The 8,159-nt window shown below is 42.5% G+C and overlaps 1 non-coding gene across 1 annotated transcript; it reads right to left on the minus strand.

Moving 5' to 3' along the window:
* Nucleotides 1-866: 866 nt before the first annotated feature.
* On the minus strand, nucleotides 867-921 carry LOC111971021 (U7 small nuclear RNA). The gene has a single exon (XR_002878204.1). It is a non-coding gene; the product is annotated as a U7 small nuclear RNA (small nuclear RNA).
* Nucleotides 922-8,159: the final 7,238 nt, after the last annotated feature.

Below are 8,159 nucleotides of genomic sequence, written 5' to 3' on the forward strand. Positions count from 1 at the left end.
AGCAGGAAGCTTGGCGTGAGAGAGAAAGAGAGTGGGGGGAGGAGGGGGGAGGGAGGAGAGTAGGCCTTGAGGCCAGAGAGAGAAAGAGCTGGCAAGAACGAAAAAAACATTGTTTCTTCCCTCAACCCCATGCAGAAGAAGGAGGGGAAAAACCTGCTGTGTGTCGTGATTGTTTACAAGTCGCCCAGGTCAAAGGTCAAATCATGGCAGCCATCTTTGTCCCTGCWGCTACTTTGAGTTGTTGTTGTTTTTGTCGTCCTGGAAGCACAACCAGATGTCACCTCAATGTCCTTTTGATTCACTTCACCCTTCTCTCCTTTCCTTTTCCTTCCCTCAATTTTTATTTTTATTTCCCCTTCTTTCGTTCTTTCCCCTCTTCCGTCACAGCGGGAGAACAGACAGGGTTGACCCAGATCTCCAATTGTGTATGTGATGGCACACAGGGATGAAGGGAGGTAAAGAGGGATGAGGGGGAAAAGAGGCAGAGAAAGGACTTAAAAGGACTCAGGATAGAGTGGTTTTGCTTTGTGAGTAATGCAGCACTCCAGTGGATGAGATTTATCTGGAACAGCGCACATGAATAAATACTATGGTATAAATACTATAGTATTCAGTGTAGTATTTTAGCTGACTTTACTGTAGTATTTACTGTAGTATACTATAGTATTTACAGTTAACTACAGTATAAATACTGTACTAAAAGAAAACTGTAGTGTATATATTATAGTAATTAATGTAGTGTTTTTGCGGATTGTAGTACACTGTAGCATTTACAGTAGTGTTTTTGCTAACTGTAGTATACTTTTGCGGACATTACTGTAGTATTTACTATAGTGTTTTTGTTTTATTATCTTTGACATAGAAGTGGAGGCTTTCTCATYGAGGAAACCTACTGGAGAAATACTAAAAGAGACAATTGTTTATAACCTGTAGGTAGGTAGGACTGGGGTCTAAACAGATASTTTAGCTCTTAACATAGCTTCTGCTCGTTTCTAKAACCTGTAGGGAACACAATATATGGTCTATACTTGGCATGTAGGTTTCTCACTTATGTATATGGGGGAGGGGAATGGGGATGGAATATGCTAATTAAATACTGTATTATTTACCATAATTACAAAATGTAGTGTTTTTACAGACTAGTGTTTTGGTGGACATTACTGTAGTATTTACTACAGTGTTTATTTGTGGATAATACTGTGGTATTTACTATAGTATTCTACAGTATACATCAACATTCTATAGTATGTACTAGACATGATTGAGTACTACGGCGTGTAGTATAGCATTCTACAGTATACTACAGAATTCTATAGTAAGTGGTCAAAAGACCAATCGGTGACAAAAGATCAGACTTTGGCGGCATGTGTAAACKCAGCACTATTGTCTGAGTGAGTGAAACATAAATAAATTCTACGAGGAGGACGAAGAGGTGGCACAAATTTCAGAAATAGACCAAGTTTTGGTAAATGGCTCCTATATACATCAAGTCCATAATTATTGGCACCCTTGAGAAAGATGAGCAAAAAAATATATAAAATAAAAAGGACTAATACTGAGCTATATTGCATGTTGAAAGAATTGGAAAATGATATTATTGTATWCTAATACAATTGCTCAGAGAAAGAGATTTTGTTTAACAAGTAATAAAACATTTAAAAGATAAGGGTCAAAATTATTGGCACCCCTGTTTTCAGTACTTCAGCACACCAGTGGTGTGTTCAAAAACATATATTTTTGGCCATGCACACCAGTGCAGAAAAGTACCTCATACCTACGGAAAAATATGGTGGTGGATCTTTGATGTTATTGAGCTATTTTGCTTCCACTGGTCCTGGGGCCCTTGTTAAGGTCAACGGCATCATGAACTTTACCAAGTACCAGTATTTGAATAGTTTCTGAAGAATGCAATTAACACGAGCCATAGTCAAGGCTCTAAAGTGCAAAAAAAAATATTTTGCTGTGCGACCAAGAGTTTTATTTTGAGAGCAGAGCCGTCTTTCGTATTAGTATCGACACATGCCTCAACGACAGACTTAGCAGACATTCTATCTGCGTGGTGTTTTAGGAAACGCATGTTACATCTGCGGCCGTTATAGGAAAGATTTACCAGTATATCCAAACATGTGGGGGCACAAAAAGAAAGGAAAAGGGATAGCTTCTTCTGGAGATCAACGATYATTGCAATGAATGAATGACAGATCTCTTGCATTTTGTCATCACAAACCTGACGTTTYTAAAGAGACATTGTACAATTCATTGTAATGCATCTCAATAGGAAAATTGTGCTTTTACACAATGTAAAATCTAATATTCCACAAATKACTTTCTAATTTCAATGACAGGTATTCATATCAACATWTCATCTTTTATAATAAACAAATGTCTTCACAGTGTTACATATTAGTTTCTAGGGCACRACATGTGCTTCAAAAGTAGCTGGAATTCATATAGGCTGTATCTCWATCAATTWGCCWAAATTTCACGTGGTGSTCCTAACTTTTTAAAATTGGGAGCAYCAGTGCTACCAATGGAAATGTTTCATTTAGAGCCTTGGCCATAGTTCACTTCGCTCTACGGCTTATACAGTAGCAGGGGGTGAAACGTCTATTGTGGAGAGACGGATAGACTTTCTCTTGAATGTAATGAGCTTCTTCACCTCGTTATCTTGAGGCCTATGCAAAAAAAAGTATAGCTCAAGTTCACTGACTTCTCACAATGTTAAAGCTCTATTCTCATCCTCCCAGACGGCCTCATTCACTCGTATCTACATCAACTGTTCTAGGACCAGCTTAACCCCTTTCGTATTTAACCACCTCCTTTCACTCTTATCTATGAACTGTTCTAGGACCAGGCTTAACTTCCTTTCACATGTTCAACCACCTTCACACCATTGTCTGAAAAAATCTATTTTATTCTTGACATTCACATTGTTCTCGTATTTTTGTTTTTAGGTCAGTTTTCCTCAATCTCAACCACCTTGTTCTGTCCTCTCCTGTCCTCTCTTCCACTCCCTTCATCCCTCTCTCTCTTCAGTGTTTAACATTGAGGCATCTCCCATGATCAGGTGAAATGGATCTCTCCACCYATCTATCGCCCTGTTCTTGCTGAAGCAACCGGATCTCGCTGAGAGAAGCTGACCCACAACTTCACAGGGGATCGGGTGGCGGCCATGTTGAATTGGCTGAATGAGTGCGACGGTGTCTGTTTACCGTCTTCCCCAATAGGACAGCACAATGGGGAGAGACAGGCGAGAGGCCCTTGCACAGCGAGGTAGACAGACAGGGCATTGAAGGGATGGGGATGGGTCATTCTATGGTGAAGGTGTACCAGCTAACACTAGCTTAGCATTGCATGGCGCTAACTCCAGACTGACAATGAATGGAGTTTTGTGTTTGCGTTTGTTGTGTTGTTCACTTATTCTGGGACTGCAGGTTTGATGGCTAACCCTTGTACTAACAGAGGGAATTTAAAGTAGAATAATAAGGTCCCTTTTCGAATCGATATGCTTATTTGCCAGGTTGGGGCTAGGAGTGAATATGTTAGCATTGATAGCATCCACAACAGTGGCATCATTAGTCCTGGGCTTCCAAGGATTCAGCCACGGATGATTTTGGTCCAGCCCTGGATGTTACTTTTTATTTTATTTTAGTCTGATATGAGTTTTCATGTCCCTGAAAACAGGTTACTCTGCTTTCTGTCGACTCTGCGGAGAGTGCCTCTGGAGAGGCACAGTTCATGCTGTGATTGGTCGAGATTTCACAATGCACTGGATGCTCACGTCCCTTAACCCCTCCCCACCCTTACAACACCGATTAGATGTCAATTTCATCACTAAGCAAAACTCCTGTAACTCAGTCAGTCTACAGCATAGCACAGAGCAAATTTGGATATTCTGAATATCTTCAGAAAGATAAGCAAAAAAGCGATCTGTTTGAGCAAGTTGAGCACGAGCAKKCAGCAGTGAATGAGGTGGAGAGGGCRGAACAGCCATAAAGTCAAAGTGCAGCAGCAGCAGCAGATTTAGCCACAGGTTTGTGCAGGGTTGGTGGTAGCTAACTAGCTAGCTAGTCTCGCTCGGCATAAGGTTTAGCTAATGCTAATAAGCTAGCATTAKCACTCAGCATCCTTAAGCTATTGGATGTTGGTCAGAGTTATTTAACAGTATATTTAGTGAATGGACAAGGTAAGGATGTTGATATAAGTCATGAGGTAAAGTGTTTATTTCCAGCCAGTGTAKTTGATGGGTTTCGTTTCTGTATCTAGCTTTGCTAGCTACCGAAGAGATGAGAAAACRTTTTTATGACTGAAGCGCATATCTTCTGACAGTGTCACAGTGCCCCCCTGTGGACTGAAGCTGAACTTTACTACAAATTGATAAATAACCCTGTTTAAAATGGGCAATGTTGAGGTGACCAAATGAAATGAATTTTCGAAGGCTTATAACCTATTCCATTCTCCTGCTAAACATGCTAGGCTATGTAACTATTTGTAAAAAAAAACTTTTAAAAACTGCCCTTTATTAAATTTATGAAATTATTTTATTGAGCTTTAATTTTTATTATCCATTTCATTCACTTAGCTACTTACTTTTTCTATTGTTGTCCTGGATGGCAGTCGAGCTCCCTGCCATCCAGGACCTCTATACCAGGTGGTGTCAGAGGAAGGCCCTAAAAATTGTCAAAGACTCCTGCCACCCAAGTCATAGACTGTTCTCTCCGCTACAGAACGGCAAGAAGCACCGGTGTGCCAAGTCTGGGACCAAAAGGCTCCTAAACAGCTCCTGAATTAAATGGCTACCCAGACTATTTGCATTGACCCATTTATTTTTGTACTGGAACTATGCACACTCACTAGATTCTTCAAAGTAGCCACCATTTGCCTTGATGACAGCTTAGCACACTCTTGGAATTCTCTCAACCAGCTTAATGAGTAATTATTTTCCAACAGTCTTGAAGGAGTTCCCACATATGCTGAGCACTTGTTGGCTGCTTTTCCTTCACTCTGTGGTCCAACTCATCTCAATTGGGTTGAGGTCGGGTGATTGTGGAGGCCAGGTCATCTGATGCAGCACTCTCCTTCTTGGTCAAATAGCCCTTACACAGCCTGGAGGTGTGTTTTGGGCCATTGTCCTGTTGAAAAACGAATGATAGTCCCACTAAGCGCAAACCAGATGGGATGGCGTATCGCTGCAGAATGCTGTGGTAGCCGTGCTGGTTAAGTGTGCCTTGAGTTCTAAATAAATCACAGACAGTGTCACCATCACACCTCCTCCTCCATGCTTCACGGTGGGAACCACTCATGCATCCRTTTACCTACTCTGCGTCTCACAAAGACACAGCGGTTGGAACCAAAAGTCTTACATTTGGACATCGGACCAAAGGACAGATTTCCACCCGTCTAATGTCCATTGCTTGTGTTTCTTATTATTAGTCTTTCTTAACAAGTCTTTCTTTCTTATTAACAAGTCTCATCTTATTATTGTTGTCCTTTAGTAGTGGTTTCTTTGCAGCTATTCGATCATGAAGGCCTGATTCACACAGTCTCCTCTGAATAGTTGATGTTGAGATGTGTCTGTTACTTGAACTYTGTGAAGCATTTATTTGGGCCGCAATATGAGGTGCAGTTAACTCTAATTAACTTATCCTCTGCAGCAGAGGTAACTCTGGGTCTTCCTTTCCTGTGGCTGTCCTCAGTTTCATCATAGTGTTTGATGGTTTTTGCGACTGCACTTGAAGAAATGTTCTCTTTGCTTATTTGAGCTGTTCTTGCCATAATATGGACTTGGTATTTTACCAAATAGGGATATCTTCTGTATACCACCCCTACCACGTCACAACACAACTGATAGGCTCAAATGCATTAAGAAGGAAAGAAATTCCACAAATGAACATTTAACAAAGCACACCTGTTAATTTAAATGCATTCCAGGTGACTACCTCATGAAGCTGGTTGAGAGAATGCCATGATTGTGCAAAACTTTCATCAAGGCAAAGGGTGGTTACTTTGAAGTATCTGAAATATAAAATATATTTTGATTTGTTTTGGTTACTACATGATTCCATGAATAGGTGTCCAAACTTTTGACTGGTATTGCATATTATCTGACCCTGCTGGTCATCTATGAACATTTGAACATCTTGGCCATGTAATCTTGGCCATTATAATCTCAACCCGGCACAGCCAGAAGAGGACTGGCCACCCCCCAGAGCCTGGTTTCTCTCTAGGTTTCTTCCTAGGCTCCTGCATTTCCAGGGAGTTTTTCCAAGCCACCGATATCCAAATCCATGTGAGTTAGAGTGTGCAATGTTCATGCTACTGTTTCTAGGCCTTTCCCCAGCTGGGGTGAGAAGTGGTGTTCCTAAATAGGGCTGCTCAGACATACAGTRGTCTGCCAGGATCAGCTGCCACTCAAATCCCAGCTGCTGATGACGAATAGCCCTGTGACAGACACTACTGTGCAGGGGCCTGGCTAGGAGCTTCCAGGTCATTCAGTCCTGCCCCCGTTACCTAGCACCYCGTCACCAATAGACTTTAATGGTGCAAGAAATTTAGGTGAATACCTGTGCGCTGAAATTATTTAGAGTGACATGGTGATGCGCTTGTCCGAACATCACTTCTTCGCTATTGGAAAATGGACTTGGAAAAAAATCCAAGACGACCAGCACCTCCCCACAGCCGCAGGAGACTGCCGGAACTCCAGTCTGTCGGAGGACCTCCTGCCGACAGCACGTTGCTTATCTCTCAGGCTGTGCTCCCCTAGCCGTTGTCTTYCCAGACTTACCCACAAGGCCTGCGCASCGCACCTCTGGGGACCACTGCTGCTCAGAGACCCCTTGCCGAGTTAGCCTGGGGGGACGCCCAGTTACCGTGTGTTGCCACGAGGAGGCCCGGCAGGAGTCTTAGTGAAGGAGAGGCTGTGTACTGGCAAGGGAAGGCTTACGCGCRWRGCTGCTTCCTGGTTTACCACRAGGGCTAGCCAGCGCCAGCGAGCTGTACGCGAGAGGTTTGCAAGCAGGTGGGAAGTAGGCATGCTCAACTGCACTAGATGCAACACAGCACCCTGTGTGCTACACACACACAAACTAGGAGGAACATCTAAAATATTCACCCACTTCATATTTMATCTCCAGTTCCCAGAGAGAACCATAATATAAAGCTTGTGGATCAGGGGCGTTTCTATGATTTCAAGATATTAGTCCACAGCCAGTAGGGGGGAAAAAAAAAAAAGAAGGATGCATGAATTTGGCGCACTTTGAGATGAACATTGAGAGATTTGAACATTGAGAGATTAGATCTTTTTCAGGTTACTTGCACCTTCCCACCTGCCACAGCAGACACTGCCAGTACGCAATTAGAGTAGCTACTGTGGGTGTCTACTCTGGAACACATATATCTATCAATTACATTTATTGATAAAGCCCTTTTTACATCAGCCGATGTCACAAAGTGCTATGCAGAAACCCAGCCTAAAACCCCAAACAGCAAGCAATGCAGATGTAGAAGATATCAGAGCGCCTGACAATCATGTAGTCCTTGAGGTGCAAGTGCTGTGGTTGTGGGTGCATCCAGGAAGTGTTTATATTTGTTTTTCATATGGAACATGGTGTTGTTGATGTTCAGCACAAAGTCTCCACTCCATATCTTACGATCTCTCTTGATGTCACACAAAAACAAGATTTTTACATTTTTGTGTACTTCCAGAAGAAGGTGTAGCCCTTTCCTTCCTTCCTGAGCAACCCTTCACCCAGGAGTGTGGCCTTACTGAGAGCAATGATGTCGATGTTATATCGCTTCATCTCTGCTGCAATGAGTCTTTCGTTTGGGCATGTCAGCGGCATGGTTGGAGTCCAAGAGAGTCCTTATGTTCAATGTTGCAAGTCATAAGGCATATTTCGACATATTTAGTTTTATTTCATTTTTGATTGCTGAATGACATCAGGGATGTCCTCATTACGGATGCCYTGAGAGGAGCGGAGTGCTGGACAGATCCTCGGATGATCTTAACCAAGCTCAGAAACGTTCGCCCAGCTATCCGTCTCAAGATGTCCACCAAGAAAAGCCTGCACTGTGCTCGACTTCAGGAAACAGAGGCACGTGATAACCTACACCCTTAGAAAGAAGGGTTCCAAAAGGGTTAAACCTGGAACCAAAAGGAT

The sequence above is a fragment of the Salvelinus sp. IW2-2015 genome, linkage group LG1 (genome assembly GCF_002910315.2).
Source record: "Salvelinus sp. IW2-2015 linkage group LG1, ASM291031v2, whole genome shotgun sequence".
In the NCBI taxonomy this organism is placed as follows: domain Eukaryota; kingdom Metazoa; phylum Chordata; class Actinopteri; order Salmoniformes; family Salmonidae; genus Salvelinus; species Salvelinus sp. IW2-2015.